This window comes from Leucoraja erinacea, chromosome 12, assembly GCF_028641065.1.
Source record: "Leucoraja erinacea ecotype New England chromosome 12, Leri_hhj_1, whole genome shotgun sequence".
Lineage (NCBI taxonomy): Eukaryota > Metazoa > Chordata > Chondrichthyes > Rajiformes > Rajidae > Leucoraja > Leucoraja erinaceus.
Window position 1 is genome coordinate 54,072,589 of NC_073388.1, and position 16,108 is coordinate 54,088,696.

The 16,108-nt window shown below is 44.7% G+C and overlaps 1 long non-coding RNA gene across 1 annotated transcript in view; it reads left to right on the top strand.

Moving 5' to 3' along the window:
- The window catches only part of LOC129702380 (uncharacterized), a 32,548-nt gene extending 17,923 nt beyond the window's left edge, over positions 1-14,625 (top strand). Inside the window, exons 2-3 of the long non-coding RNA XR_008724371.1 lie at positions 13,752-13,836; positions 13,914-14,625. This is a non-coding gene — a long non-coding RNA (uncharacterized LOC129702380). The remainder of the gene's footprint in view (positions 1-13,751; positions 13,837-13,913) is intronic.
- Positions 14,626-16,108: the final 1,483 nt, after the last annotated feature.

A 16,108-nucleotide genomic window follows, 5' to 3' on the forward strand; every position in this document is an offset into this window, starting at 1 on the left:
GTCTGTGGAATTCTCTGCCTCAGAGGGCGATTCTCTGGATACTTTCAGGAGAGAGTTAGATAGGGCTCTTGAAGATAGCGGAGTCAAGGGATATGGGGAGAAGGCAGGAACGGTGTACTGATTGTGGATGGATGAACAGCCATGATCACATTGAATGGTGGTGCTGGCTTGAAGGGTTGAATGGCCAATTCCTGCACCTATTGTCTGTTGTCTATTGACTACTTTTCCTGGTAGATGGAGTCATAGAGTGATACAGTGTGGAACAGGACCTTCGGCCCAACTTGCCTACATCGGCCAACATGTTCCAGCTACACTAGTCCCACCTGCCCACGTTTGGTCCATATCCCTCCAAACCTGTCCTATCCATGTACCTGTCTAACTGTTTCTTAAATGTTGGGATAGTCCCTGCCTCAACTACCTTTTCTGGCAACTTGTTCTGTACACCTCCACCCTTTGTGTGAAAAGGTTACCCCTCAGATTCCTATTAAATCTTTTCCCCTTCACCTTAATCCTATGTCCTCTGGTCCTTGATTCACTTACTCTGTGCATCTACCTGATCTGTTCCTCTCATGATTTTATACACCTCAATAAGATCACCCCTCATCCTCCTGCACTCCAAGGAATAGAGTCCCAGCCTACTTAACCTCTCCCTATAGTTCAGACCCTCTAGCCCTGGCAACATCCTTGTAAATCTTCTCTGTACCCTTTCCAGCTTGACAACATCTTTCCTATAACATGGTGCCCAGAACCGAACACAATACAGGTGCACAACCTTTTATCCGAAAGCCTTGGGACCAGACACTTGTCGGATTTCGGACATTTTCGGATTTCCGAATGGAAGATTTTTAGCGTAGATTAGGTAGGTAGCGCTGGTGGCTTGAAAAGTCTGGTGCAGCTGCCTCCTCCCCGGAGACTGGGAGAATCATTGCATAAATGTTAGTCAGTTAGTTTGGAGGGATTTTATGTGGTGGTGGTGGAGTAGGGGTGAAGGGGGAAACTTTAATTCTTAGTCCCTTACCTGGTCGGCGACTCCCAACCTCGCGGAGCTGGGGGCTCCGTCCGGCCGCGGGCGGCGCCGGTTGGAGCTCCGACCCCGGCAACTCTACCCATGGCTGCGCGGCTCCAAATCCAGCGACGCTCCGCGAATGTTGGGAGTCGGCGGCCACAGTGCTCCGGAGCTTGCCGCACGGCGACCCGGTAAGGCATTGCCCGCTCCCCGCTGGTATCCCAGCGCTGCGACGCCGCCGACTCCCAACATTCGCGGAGCTGGGGCGTCCGGCTGCGGGCCGCGCTGGATTTGGAGCGCCTCGCAGCCAGGGGTAGAGTTGCCGGGGTCGGAGCCACAACCGGCGCCGCCCGCAGCCCCACCGGCCACAGCGCTGCGGAGTTTACTGCACGGCGACCCGGTAAGGCATTGACCGCTCCCCGCCTCTCCGACCAGGTAGGGGACTAAGAATTAAAGTTTACCCCTTCACCCCCCCCTTCACATAAAAGCCCTCCAAACTAACTGACTAACATTTAAGCAATGATTTACAGATGTTTAAGCGTCTCCCGGTCTCCAGAGAGGAGGCAGCCGCTACAGTAGTACAGACCTGGGTTGACCGTGGGTCATTTCGGGTCAATTTTGGCGCCAAACGTGAGCTTTGGTGCGCAGACGACATCTGGAAAAAATGGCCGGTTTTCGGAGTTTTTCGGTTTCCGGAACACCGGATAAAAAGGTTGTGCACCTGTACTCTAAATATAACTGCAACATGACCTCCCAACTTCTATACTCAGTATTCTGACTGATGAAGGCCAATGTGCCAAACGTCTTTTTGATCACCCTATCTACCTGCTCCTCTAACTTCAAAGAACCAAGTACCTGCACTCTTAGATCCCACTGCTCTACAACACTCCCCAGAGCCCTACCGTTCACTGTGTAGGTCCTTCCCATGTTAGACTTCCCAAAATGCAGCACTCACATTTTTCTGTCAAAGTGTTCTATTGAATCAATGGTGGGGAGTCAGATCTGAATGATGGACTGAGCTACATCCACAACACTCTACAAATTCTTGCAGGCTTGGTCCATAACAGATTGTTGATAATATTAACACCAAGGAACTTGAAGCTCTCAACCATTTCTACTTTGGTATTATTAATGCTGATTGGAGCATGCTCTCCACTTTTTTCAATCATTGATCATCTTCAAGTATCGATTCCCATATCAAACCATTGATATGCATTGTCCCGAGCGTATTTAGGGCCCCATTGAAGGGCATGTTGGCCTGAGGGAGGATATTGGTTCACTTATTGTGCCGGTGGATTTTGACGACTTTGTGAAAACAGCCTTGGAGCCATAGAGCAAGGAAACAGGTCCATCGGTGACAATTTTGACCACTGAGTACCTGTCTATATTCATCCTATTTGAAAACAAATGATCCATTGCTTTCTCAGCCTTGGCTTAAGTACTCATTTAGATAATATTTAAATTTTGCCCCCACCACCTTCTCGGGCAGTGTTCCAAATTACAACCGTCCTCTGGGTGAAATAAATCCTGAGATCCTTCTAAACATCTTACTCCTCATCTGTAGCCAGTGTCTTCTGTTGAGGACCCAATGGTAAGATTGCGGTCAAAAGCAATCTTGAAGAAAATTCAAGGTGGAGATGAATTTCTGCAGACACGCACATTTGAGAGAGTGCTCCATAATCCCCCAAGTGGATGTTGAAAATAGCTGTATGTACAGTGGCTTGCAAAAGTATTCATACTCCTTGAACTTTTCCACATTTTGTTACTTTACAACCACAAACGTAAATGTCTTTTATTGGGATTTTATGTGATAGACCAACACAAAGTGGCGCATAATTGTGATGTGGAATGAAAATGATACATGGTTTTCAAATTATTTTACAAATAAAAAACTGAAAAGTGTGGCGTGCAAAAGTATTCAGCCCCCTTTACTCTGATACCCCTAAATGAAATCCAGTGCAACCAATTGCCTTCAGGAGTCCACTTGTGTGTAATCTAATCTCAGTATAAATACAGCTGTTCTGTGAAGGCCTCAGAGATTTGTTAGAGAACATTAGTGAACAAACAGCATCATGAAGCCCAAGGAACACATCAGACAGGTCAGGGATAAAGTTGTGGAGAAGTTTAAACAGGGTTAGGTTATAAAAAGATACCCCAAGCTTTGAACATCTCACGGAGCACTGTTCAATCCATCATCCGAAAATGGAAAGAGTATGGCACAACTGAAAACCTACCAAGACATGGCCGTCCACCTAAACTGACAGGCCGGGCAAGGAGAGCATTGATCAGAGAAGCAGCCAAGAGGCCCATGGTAACTCTGGAGGAGCTGCAGAGATCCACAGCTCAGGTGGGAGAATCTGTCAACATGACAACTATTCGTTGTGCACTCCACAAATCGGGCCTTTATGGAAGAGTGGCAAGAAGAAAGCCATTGTTATAAAAGCTATAAAAGTCCCGTTTGCAGTTTGCCACAAGCCATGTGGGGGACCCAGCAAACATGTGGAGGAAGGTGCTCTGGTCAGATGAGACCAAAATTGAAGTTTTTGGCCTAAATGCAAAACGCTATGTGTGGCGGAAAACTAACACTGCACATCACCCTGAACATACCATCCCCACTGTGAAACATGGTGGTGGCAGCATCATGCTGTGGGGATGCTTTTCTTCAGCAGGGACAGGGAAGCTGGTCAGAGTTGATGTGAAGATGGATGGAGCCAAATACAGGGCAATCTTGGAAGAAAACCTGTTAGAGTCTGCAAAAGACTTGAGACTGGGGCGGAGGTTCACCTTCCAGCAGGACAACAACCCTAAACATACAGCCAGAGCTACAATGGAATGGTTTAGATCAAAGCATATTCATGTGTTAGAATGGCCCAGTCAAAGTCCAGACCTAAATCCAATTGAGAATCTCTGGCAAGACTTGAAAATTGCTGTTCACAGACGCTCTCCATCCAATCTGACTGAGCTTGAGCTATTTTGCAAAGAAGAATGGGCAAAAATGTCAGTCTCTAGATGTGTAAAGCTGGTAGAGACATACCCCAAAAGACTTGCAGATGTAATTGCAGCGAAAGGTGGTTCTACAAAGTATTGACTCAGGAGGGCTGAATACTTTTGCACGCCACACTTTTCAGTTTTTTATTTGTAAAAAAAATTGAAAACCATGTATCATTTTCCTTCTACTTCACAATTATGCACCACTTTGTGTTGGTCTATCACATAAAATCCCAATAAAATACATTTACATTTGTGGTTGTAACGTGACATAATGTGGAAAAGTTCAAGGGATATGAAAACTTTTGCAAGCCACTGTAGGTGCTGCTATCTGGAATGGTCACATGATAAAGGTGCTGTCGCTCTTAGATGAACATAATCCATGCTAAGATTCGGGCGGAGGCTCTGTAGCTATTGTGGTTAGAAGGGCCCAGGCAATGGGTATATCTGTGGTTACCGTTTCATAGGGTATCATGGTAATTTACTGCCTCTTAAGGCTTGGTGAAAGAGAAGCTTCAGAGCAGTCCTACCGCTGATATGCCTGCTATTAATATCAATACCACAAAAGCAATTGGACCAGATCAGATACAGAATCAAGCCCACAAGATCGCAGCCAAAGAACTGGCTCCAGTTTTGCAGTTCATTTTCCAACAATCGCTTGACTCAGGTGATGTTCCGCTGGATTGGAGGAAGGCTAACATCACTCCTCTTTTTAAGAAGGGTTGAACCACCAACCCAGCGAATTATCATCCTGTTTCATTAACAAGTACTTGCTGCAAATTGCTGGAGCATTAAAATTGATAATCTGATGCGACACGTGAGCAAACATAACATTCTTGCTGACAACCAACATGCATTTAGGAGGCATAGATCATGCGAGTCTCAGCTTTATCCTGACGACAAATGACCTGGCCAAGCACCTTGATAGTAACGTCATCACGGATTTAGTTGTGCTGGACTTTTCTAAAGCATTTGATGTCATCCCACACCAGAGACTGCTTCGGAAACTTGACTTCTATGGTATTCGTTCCAACACGAAACGATGGATTTCCAGTGTCCTGACAAAACATCTTCAGCGTGTGTGTGTGTGTGTGAACAGAAAGAGCTCCATTGGCATTCAAAAAGTTGCAAGTACGACCAGACTATTCGCTGATGATTGTTTGCTGTACCATCCAATTAAGTCAGCTGATGATGAAGATGCTCTCCAAAAGGATCTCGATACTATGGTTGAGTGGTCACAACAATGGGGCATGCAGTTCAACCCTTCCAAATGTGAAACCATGCGTGTCACCAGAAAGAGGAATCCAGGCGAAACATCTTACAATATACTTGGTGCCACCCTTGAAGAATCCAAACAAACCAAGTATCTTGGCATCAAATTGCAGAATGATCTGCATTGGAATGGTCAGACTCATCATGCAACGGTGAAAGCAACAGGTGTCCTAAACTTTCTGAGGCGCAACTTTCATCATTGTTCAACTTCTGTCAAGGAGAAGCTATACTTCACCCTCGTTAGACCTCATTTGGACTAGGCAGTTGCAGCATGGGACCCATACACAAATAAAAACATTTCTTCCATCGAACGTGTCCAAAGACAGGCAGCTCGATTTGTTACTAACACCTATGAGAGAGAAGCGAGTGTCACCAAACTTCTGAATTCTCTTGGGTGGAACCCTCTCCAAGACAGACGTGAAGCTCACCATTTGACCTGTTTTTACAAAATGTTAAATGGTCAGATCAACCTAAACTACAAGACCTACACCAAACCCAAACCAATTCGGAGCAGACGAGGGCATTCGATCCAATTTGTGATCCCAGCTACAAAGACAGATGTGTACAGCAATTCGTTCTTCCCCCGCACAATTAAAGTATGGAATAATCTCCACCCAACTATAGTTACCCAACCAGGTGCAACTAAATTTAAAGTAGCTCTTTCTTCCCAATAACCCTTTCTGGCTTAAGCCCTCCCTTCACCACCTCCAGTTTAAATTCCATTTGGAATATTTTGGAGGACCAAGTAACCAAGAACCAAGACAAAGAAGGAAAGAGATTTAACTTTTTTTTCACCTTTCAGCACAGTGAGGATTGTGGAGGAGTCACTGTTGTGGAGGCTTATGATAAATTGTATTTTGTGTGTTCCGTTGCTTTTTATTAGTATGACTATATGGCAAATCAAATTCCTCATATGTTGCAAAAATTACTTGGCTAATAAAGTAATTCTGATTCTGATGTTCATCAACTACAAAATACACTGCCTGGTATAGTGTTATGGTTAGTTAGTCAGCGGGTAGTGTATTTTATAGAACTGATGGTGGTGTCTTGGGAGAAAGTGGACGAGGCTTATGAAGGGAAAAAGCTTAGATATGTGGACTTGGTTGCAGAAGTTGAGCAGCGAGGATGGAGAGCAAGAGTATTCCAGTAGAGGTGGGTTGTAGAGGTTTCATAGTAAGATCGACCATGTTGCTACTTGGAGAGCTAAGAATTAATGGACAGAGTTTGCGTCAGGCTGTAAAGCATATGTCAGAGGTAGCAGAGCAAGGCAGTAGGTGGAGAAGAAATAGGGTCAGTTGGGTGCCGAAAGAAAACATATGACATGCAGTATGTTTATTTCTTTGTAATTGTAGTCTCCGTACTCTGCATATGGAGTTACTTATTGTCCTTGGCATAAGTTGGTATATTCAGTTAGATAATATATTGGCTTTGTGCTTGGTTTTCTTAGTTGCACGCTTATCCTGGAGTTATTGCACAAGTACTTTGTGTTTTAGTTGTAACTTGTGCAAAGTGTTGTCTCCCTTCTCTAAAGCATATTGACCTCACATCCAGCCCTCGTAAGTGTATTAACCTCACATCCTGGAAATGTTAAATGTAATATCTTCTTGTGTAGATCTTTTGGGTTGAGAATGACATGAACATCCGAGTTCCTGAGGTCTGATTGCAAAGTGGACTTGATGTTCGTCAATGTTGGGATATTCCAGCTCGAGACCTTCACATTGACACAATGCGCTCAGAAGCCTTTGCACACTAGTTACCACAGGAACTTGTCAGAGCATAAGTCTGCGCACACACAATGCATGCATTCCCAATTTGCTTCTCATTCAAATCCTGCCTTCAATCTTAACATTGAACAGACTGCATTGAACACTTTGTAACTTTGTCGGCAGCCTATAATGTGACGACGTTTTGCATACTTTGTGTATGGTACACAAAGTATAAAACAAAGAATTTCACTGTTACATGTCACATCTGATAATAACGTATCAATCAAGTTCAAATTTATTGTCACATGCACCAATTAAGGTACAGTGAAATTGGAGTTACCATGCTGCCATACAATCAAAAACAACACAATACACAATCAATATATAATTTATATTAATTCTCTATGTATCTTTGTTCTCATACGGGACACTTCTGTGTCAAATGGGTAAGACCATAATATGAGTATTTGCTGTGGTGTCCACAATGGACCAGTTTCATGACACACTTTTTGTTATGTAGAGGACACATGGGACTCAGGGCAAGCTAGTCCAAATTGGCTCGTATAGCTCGAGGTAGAGTTTAGTGTGCTGCTGGGTTCAGTGATCAGTTCACTGCTGTTTGCCATAGATATTAATTATTAGATGAGAAGGTAGGTGGCGATAATTAGTGAGTATTCAGATGATATCAAAATTGGTAGTATAATGGTAGAGAAGTTTGACTTGGGTTACAGAACGATCTACATCAACTGGGAATGGGGGCAAAGGAAATGGAGATGAAATTTAATTCAGACAAGCGTGAAGCGATAAAATTCTGGAAGTTAAACCAGGCCAGGACATCCCCAGTGAATAAGAGAACCCCAAGGGAGTGTTTTTGAGCTGAGGGAGACAAAGTATCAGTACATAATTTCCTGAAAATGGCAACACAGCCATGATGATGTATGCCCTGCTTGCCTTTGTTGGCCATGGCATTGAGTACAGGCACTGGGATGCAAGAACCTGGTGAGACTTTACTTGGAGTGTTGAGTGTTGTGTTTGTGCTGTAGGTAGGATGCGATTAATCTAGAAATGGATGCAGAATAGATTCACAATGATGTCCATGACTGGAGAGGTTGAAATGTAAGGGGAGATTGGATCTACCTGCCCAGAGAGTTTACCTCCACTGTTATGACTGCAGCCTATATCCCTCCTGATGCTAATGCCAAGCTTGCAATGAAAGAGCTGCATACTGCCATTAGCAAACAACAGACACACAACCCCGAGGCAGCCTTCATTGTTGCGGGTGACTTCAATCACTCCAACCTGAAGACTGTACTCCCCAAATTCCACCAACATGCCTCCTTCCCCACTAGAGTAGACAAGACACTGGACAAAGTCTACACCAACATGGCTGAAGCTTACAAAGCCGTCCCCCTCCCCCACCTTGGTCAGTCTGATCAGCTCTCATTGTTCCTGCTCCCTAAGTACTCCCCACTCATCAGACGGGTTAAACCCACTGTGAGGCCAGTTAAAGTCTGGTCAGAGGAAGCGGACTCCACACTTCAGCAGTGTTTTGGAAACACTGACTGGAAGGCGTTTGCAGCCCAGGCCACCCTTGACCCACACAGACATTGATTCCTATACATCCTCTGTTCTGGACTTCATAAACTCCACCATCAATAGTGTCACCTCCCTCAAACAGGTGACCATATTCCCGAATCAGAAGCCATGGATGAACAGCGAGGTCAGGCTACTGCTGAAAGCACGGGACACCGCTTTCAGGTCAGGCGATGCTCGAGCCTACAGTTCATCCAGGGCTAATCTGAAGACCCACCAACACCACCCCCACATCCAGCGACGCCTCCTTCCTTGAGGAGCTCAACCACTTCTATGGCCGCTTCAACAGCGACAATCTAGAGACAGCCATCAAGGCTGTGCTCCCTGCTGATCACCAACCCCTCACACTCACCCCCTACGATGTATATGTGGCACTGAGTAGGACTAAGGCTGCTGGCCCTAACGGCATCCCCGGGCGTGTGCTCAGGGCCTGTGCTGCGCAGCTGACAGGCGTCTGGACTGACATCTTCAACCTGTCACTTGCCCAGCAGTTGTCCCCGCGTGCCTTAAAACCACCTCCATCATGCCAGTGCCAAAACACTCCACTGCGGCAAGCCTCAACGACTTCCGCCCAGTTGCACTTACTCCCATCATCACCAAGTGCTTCGAGAGGCTGGTCCTGGCACACCTCAAAGGCTGCCTACCCCCCACATTGGATCCCTATCAGTTTGCCTACCACAAGAACAGGAGTACGGAGGATGCCATCTCAACGGCACTTCACTCCGCCCTCTCCCACCTCGACAACAGAGACACTTACGTAAGAATGCTGTTCATCGATTACAGCTCAGCATTCAACACCATTATACCCTCTAAATTGATGACCAAACTCGGTAACCTGGGCATCAACCCCTCCCTCTGCAACTGGATACTGGACTTTCTAACCAACAGTCTGTTAGGTTAGCAAGCACACCTCTTCAACCCTCACACAGAATACTGGCATTCCACAGGGCTGTGTGCTGAGCTCCCTCCTCTACTCCCTCTTCACCTACGACTGCACATCTGTACATGGTACTAACACCATCAAGTTTGCAGATGATACAATGGCGATTGGCCCCATCAGCAATAACGATGAGTCGGCCTATAGGGAGGAGGTCCAGCTCCTAGCAGCATGGTGCACTGACAACAACCTGGCCCTTAACTCCAAGAAGATCAAGGAGCTCATTGTAGACTTCAGGAAGTCTAGGGGCGGCACGCACACCCCCATCCACATCAACGGGCCGGAGGTGGAACGCGTTTCCAGCTTCTGGTTCCTGGGGGTCAACATCTCCGATGACCTCTCTTGGATCCACAATACCTCAACTCTGGTCAAGAAGGCTCACCAGCATCTCTTCTTCCCGAGGAGACTGAAGAAGGTCCATCTGTGTCCTCAGATTCTGGTGAACTTCTACCGCTGCACCATCGAGAGCATCCTTACCAACTGTATCACAATATGGTATGGCAACTGCTCCATCTCCGACCGGAAAGCATTGCAGAGGGTAAGTAAGTAAGTAATATTTATTTATATAGCACTTTTAAACAAAATCACTTTGAACCAAAGTGCTTTACAGAGATTGATTAAACTAATTGAATAGATTAAATGTCAATAAATCCATATAAAATAAAAAAGAAAAAGAAAAAAGACACAGAACAGTACACTATAGAAATCAACAAGAAACGTCCCCCCACAGCAGAATTCACTGTAAGGGAAGGCACTAAAAATATCCAGTTCTCCCCCTCATAGTCCACCCGAGGTCGGGGTCTATATGTGGCCTCCTCAGCCAACCCGATGTTTTCAGGCCCTCTGCCGCGAGGCTGGATCATCGGCGTCGGGTGAACATTCTTCAGCGGCCTGGACTGAAGCGGCCGCTTCCTCCCCGAAGACTGCATTGTCCAAAGTTCTCAGGCCGTGCCGGCCGGACCTCCGACTCTGGCGATCTCGGATCCCAGGCTCCGTGGTGTGAAAATTGCCCAACGCATCACTGGTTCCTTGCTCCCCTCCATTGAGTCCGCCCAAAGCAAGCGTTGTTTGCAAAGGGCGCTCAGCATCGCCAAGGACTGCTCTCACCCCAACCATGGACTGTTTACCCTCCTACCATCCGGGAGGCGCTACAGGTCTCTCCGTTGCCGGACAGCAGGTCCAGGAACAGCTTCTTCCCTGCTGCTGTCACACTACTCAACAATGTACCTCGGTGACTGCCAATCACCCCCCCTCCCCGGGACTCTCCTCCCACAGGAAAAACACTATGACTGTATGGATGTAAATAAATTTATTTATTGAAATCATATTCTATGTCACTCTTCCAGGGAGATGCTAACTGCATTTCGTTGTCTCTGTACTGTACACTGACAATGACAATTAAAGTTGAATCTGAATCTGATAGGCTGGGACTTTTCCCTGGAACAAAGTAGGCCGAGGAGTAACCTTATAGTGGTTTATAAAATAATGATAGGCATAGATGGGGCAGATAGTCACAGTCTTTCCCCCAGAATACGAGAGTCTAAATAGGAGATGGCATAGGTTTAAGATGAGAGGGAAGACATTTAAAGGAGTTCTGATGGATGGGTTTTTCGCATATAAGGTGGGGAGAACATGGAATGAGACTCCAGACGAAGTAGGAAAAGCAGGTACAATTACAATGTACAAAACACATTTGAGCTGATACATGGTTGGATAGGGAGATATGGGCCAAACACAGACCAATTGAACTAAAATAAGTATGTTGGTCAGCAAGGACAAATTATGCCGAAGGGATTGCTTTCCTAAGACTCAATGACGATAATCTCAATAATAATGATCAATGAATCAAGGGATTATTTTAATCTGTTGCACACATTTGATGGAGGACTGAAAAGAAAATACCCATAATAATGAGACACTGAAGACTGCAAATTTCATCCTGAATTTGTGCTTTGTATGACAGAAGGTATTTTTCACATGCATGTTCACAAAGCTGTTAGTAAATCGGAGCTGTCTCTCCGCATCATTGCGTCAAATATTACTCCACATAGGCCAGATCCGCTGTGGGTCTACTTTACAACTCATTAACTGATTCAAAGCTACATGACTCATTTAAAAAAAAAAAAAAAAAAAAAATTCATTGGACTGTATTCCCAATTAAGTGCAAATCTAATGTAGAAACAGGATCCATAAAACGCATACTATTCAGGAGGCAATTGTGCAGTGAGGAGCTTTCAGATCACTAGGCCATGCTGCCGATTGCTTCTGGCAATTTGGCTAAGCTTAGCTGATACTTGCTCAGTGTCTGTCGCCACCTACTGGTGTCATGGATTGGATGATGCAGTTTTCTCCTACTGCTCGGCACGGAGATTTGTGGATTTAAGAAGCCTTCATCGTCCACTTGTTAAAAACTAGAAGTGCTTGATGCAGGAATCAGAATGAATCATCTGCCAAACCCAGTTTTCAAAGATCAGGATTTTTGTTTTAATATTTCAAAAGTAAACTTTATTCTTAATAAATATATATACAGGTACAAAATAAACAAAGCATTGCAATGCTCTTTACATTATTGTAGTGTTGCTCAGTCCATATTTGCATTGCCATTGGTTCCATACAATAGTAGTGTTAGAACATTATTTTGTACACATAGCACTATTGCCACTCGTGGCCCGCTGGCGAGGATACAAACTTCAGTTGTTTGAGGCACTTTCACACCATCTCAGCCCTACAAGTCCGTGTCGAACAACTTTTTTTCCCTTAGTCCCACCTGCCTGCACTCATACCATAACCCTCCATTCCCTTCTCATCCATATGCCTATCCAATTTATTTTTAAATGATACCAACGAACCTGCCTCCACCACTTCCACTGGAAGCTCATTCCACACCGCTACCACTCTGAGTAAAGAGGTTCCCCCTCATGTTACCCCTAAACTTCTGTCCCTTCATTCTGAAGTCATGTCCTCTTGTTTGAATCTTCCCTATTCTCAAAGGGAAAAGCTTGTCCACATCAACTCTGTCTATCCCTCTCATCATTTTAAAGACCTCTATCAAGTCCCCCTTAACCTTCTGCACTCCAGAGAATAAAGACCTAACTTATTCAACCTTTCTCTGTAACTTAATTGTTGAAACCCAGGCAACATTCTAGTAAATCTCCTGTACTCTCTCTATTTTGTTGAAATCCTTCCTATAATTGGGCGACCAAAATTGTACACCATACTCCAGATTTGGTCTCACCAATGCCTTGTACAATTTTAACATTACATCCCAGCTTCTATACTCAATGCTCTGATTTATAAAGGCTAGCATACCAAAAGCTTTCTTTACCACCCTATCTATATGAGATTCCACCTTCAAGGAACTATGCACGGTTATTCTTCCCATCCCCACCCCTTTCCGCCTTCCGCAGAGACAGTTCCCTCTGCAACACCCTGGATGACTCATCCAATCCCACCCAAACCACCCCCTGCAACCGCAGAAGATGCAACACCCGTCACTATACCTCCTTCCTCGACTCTGTCCAAGGACCCCGACAGTCCTTTCCGGTTAGGCAGAGGTTCACTTACATCTCCTCCAATCTCATCTACTGTGTCCCGTTGTTCAAGTTGTGGACTCTAACATCAAACGTAGACTGGGCATTCGTTTCACTGAACACCTTCGTTGAGTATGCTTGAACCTACCTGATCTCCCGGTTGCTAAACTCCTTAATTCTCCTTCCCACATTGACCTTTCTGTCCTAGGCGTCCTCCATTGTCAAAGTGAGGCTAAATGCAAATTGGTGGAACAGCATCTCATATTTCACTTGGGCAGCTTACAGCCCAGTGGTATGGTATGATCTCCCCCCCCCTCTCTCTCCCCGCCAGTTTCTTGTTCATCACCCAACAAACGTTCATTCATTGTTCTTTATCTCTCTACATTCTCATCCATATCTCTAGTTTCCCTTATCCTCAACTAACCTGAAAAAAAGTTCTCGACCCAAAACGTCACCCATTCCTTCCATGGCCATCCGAAGGGGGGAGGCGTTGGGTGTGCTCGCACCCCCATTTTTTCCCCCCAGAGTAAGAAGAAAATCCCAAGGAGAAAAAAAAAAAAAAAAGATTGGAGCGCAATCAGCGTTTACCCGAAATACTGGTTCCGGCCTACTGGATGATTTGGGGGGGAAAAAATGCGACAGTCCGCACCTGCGCAGTTGGGGGAAGCCGGTGACGCAGTAGCGATGCAAAATGACGCTGTCTCTCCTCGCATGTGCAGTGGGCCCGGGCAGGATCAGATCGCCATTTGAACTCCACACCAAGGATCTCCACACAATCGGAGATGGCCTCGATGTCTACTCTGGGTAAGTAGTGGAAAACTTTCTTGTTGCATCATATTTTTAATATAATTTGAACATTACAAAAATCTGCATGTATTCAGGGTCATGGATCTGTCCACAGTAATGCAGCAGTCCATTGATGATGTTGCTGCTGAGGAAGCTAGGGAGAAGATGGAATAGGAAGATCTCCTTGGTGCCAAAGGTTAAGAGATGGAAAACATTATCACCAATTTTATTCAGAGCCAATTGTGATTCTTTATGGTTAAAAACAAAAAAATGTTGACACTGGATTTTCTGACTAGATTTTGATCTTTTTGTGTAATTGAAATGCTCTAATTTTTGTACCAAAATCAGCATTGTATGGTAACCCCCCTTAAAACTATGTTACAGAGGTATGAATTAAGTAGAGTAGGATTTTAATTCCCATGTTCAAATTATGACATATTTGCAGATCTACCCCTTCCATCTTATAACAAAAGTAATTAACCGAAAGTACGTAGCCAAATTTAGTATAAAATATTGGAGATTTATAAAATTTACATTTTAATGGGATTATATACAGATGTAACATTTCCATTTTGAGATCGGGGGGGTTGGGGGATTCTGAGGACAGTTCTCAGCTAGTGATACTTCTTCAGTTTGGAAGGGCATGCAAGAAATTACCAGCTATAAGAGGAAAGCCCCCTGCTCTTTGGACAATCATCAGCTCACCAATGACCTGAATGAGTTTAACTGCAGGTTTGAAAATCAGAAACGTACCTCCACCCCTCCCCAACAAACACAGCCAGACCCCAGTCTGCAAAGAATGGACCCTGCACCCACTCCTCCCCATTCACCACTTACAAAGATACAAACATGCGAAGGACATTTATTATCACATTTGGTGTAGTGAAATTTGACTTGCCATTGCAGCACACCAACAAAAATAAGACACATTAAAGAATATAACAATAAACATAAAAATCCCCCCACAATGGACAGGATATTCCCTAGGACATTGAGGGAAGTTAGTGTAGAAATAGCAGGGGCTATGGCAGAAATATTTCAAATGTCATTAGAAACGGGAATAGTGCCGGAGGATTGGCGTACTGCGCATGTTGTTCCATTGTTTAAAAAGGGGTCTAAGAGTAAACCTAGCAATTATAGACCTGTTAGTTTGACGTCAGTGGTGGGCAAATTAATGGAAAGAATACTTAGAGATAATATATATAAGCATCTGGATAAACAGGGTCTGATTAGGAACAGTCAACATGGATTTGTGCCTGGAAGGTCTTGTTTAACTAATCTTCTTGAATTTTTTGAAGATGTTACACGGGAAATTGATGAGGGTAACGCAGTGGATGTTGTGTATATGGACTTCAGTAAGGCCTTTGACAAGGTTCCTCATGGAAGGTTGGTTAAGAAGGTTCAATGGTTGGGTATTAATGGTGGAGTAGCAAGATGGATTCAACAGTGGCTGAATGGGAGATGCCAGAGAGTAATGGTGGGTGGCTGTTTGTCAGGTTGGAGGCCAGTGACGAGTGGGGTGCCACAGGGATCTGTGTTGGGTCTGTTGTTTGTCATGTACATCAATGATCTGGATGATGGTGTGGTAAATTGGATTAGTAAGTATGCAGATGATACTAAGATAGGTGGGGTTGCGGGTAATAAAGTAGAGTTTCAAAGTCTACAGAGAGATTTATGCCAGTTGGAAGTGTGGGCTGAAAGATGGCAGATGGAGTTTAATGCTGATAAGTGTGAGGTGCTACATCTTGGCAGGACAAATCAAAATAGGACGTACATGGTAAATGGTAGGGAATTGAAGAATGTAGGTGATCTGGGAATAACTGTGCACAGTTCCCTGAAAGTGGAATCTCATGTAGATAGGGTGGTAAAGAAAGCTTTTGGTGTGCTGGCCTTTATAAATCAGAGCATTGAGTATAGAAGTTGGGATGTAATGTTAAAATTGTACAAGGCATTGGTGAGGCCAATTCTGGAGTATGGTGTACAATTTTTGGTCGCCCTATTATAGGAAGGATGTCAACAAAATAGAGAGAGTACAGAGGAGATTTACTAGAATGTTGCCTGGGTTTCAGCAACTAAGTTACAGAGAAAGGTTGAACAAGTTAGGGCTTTATTCTTTGGAGCGCAGAAGGTTAAGGGGGGGACTTGATAGAGGTTTTTAAAATGATGAGAGGGATAGACAGAGTTGACGTGGAAAAGCTTTTCCCACTGAGAGTAGGGAAGATTCAAACAAGGGGACATGACATGAGAATTAAGGGACTGAAGTTTAGGGGTAACATGAGGGGGAACTTCT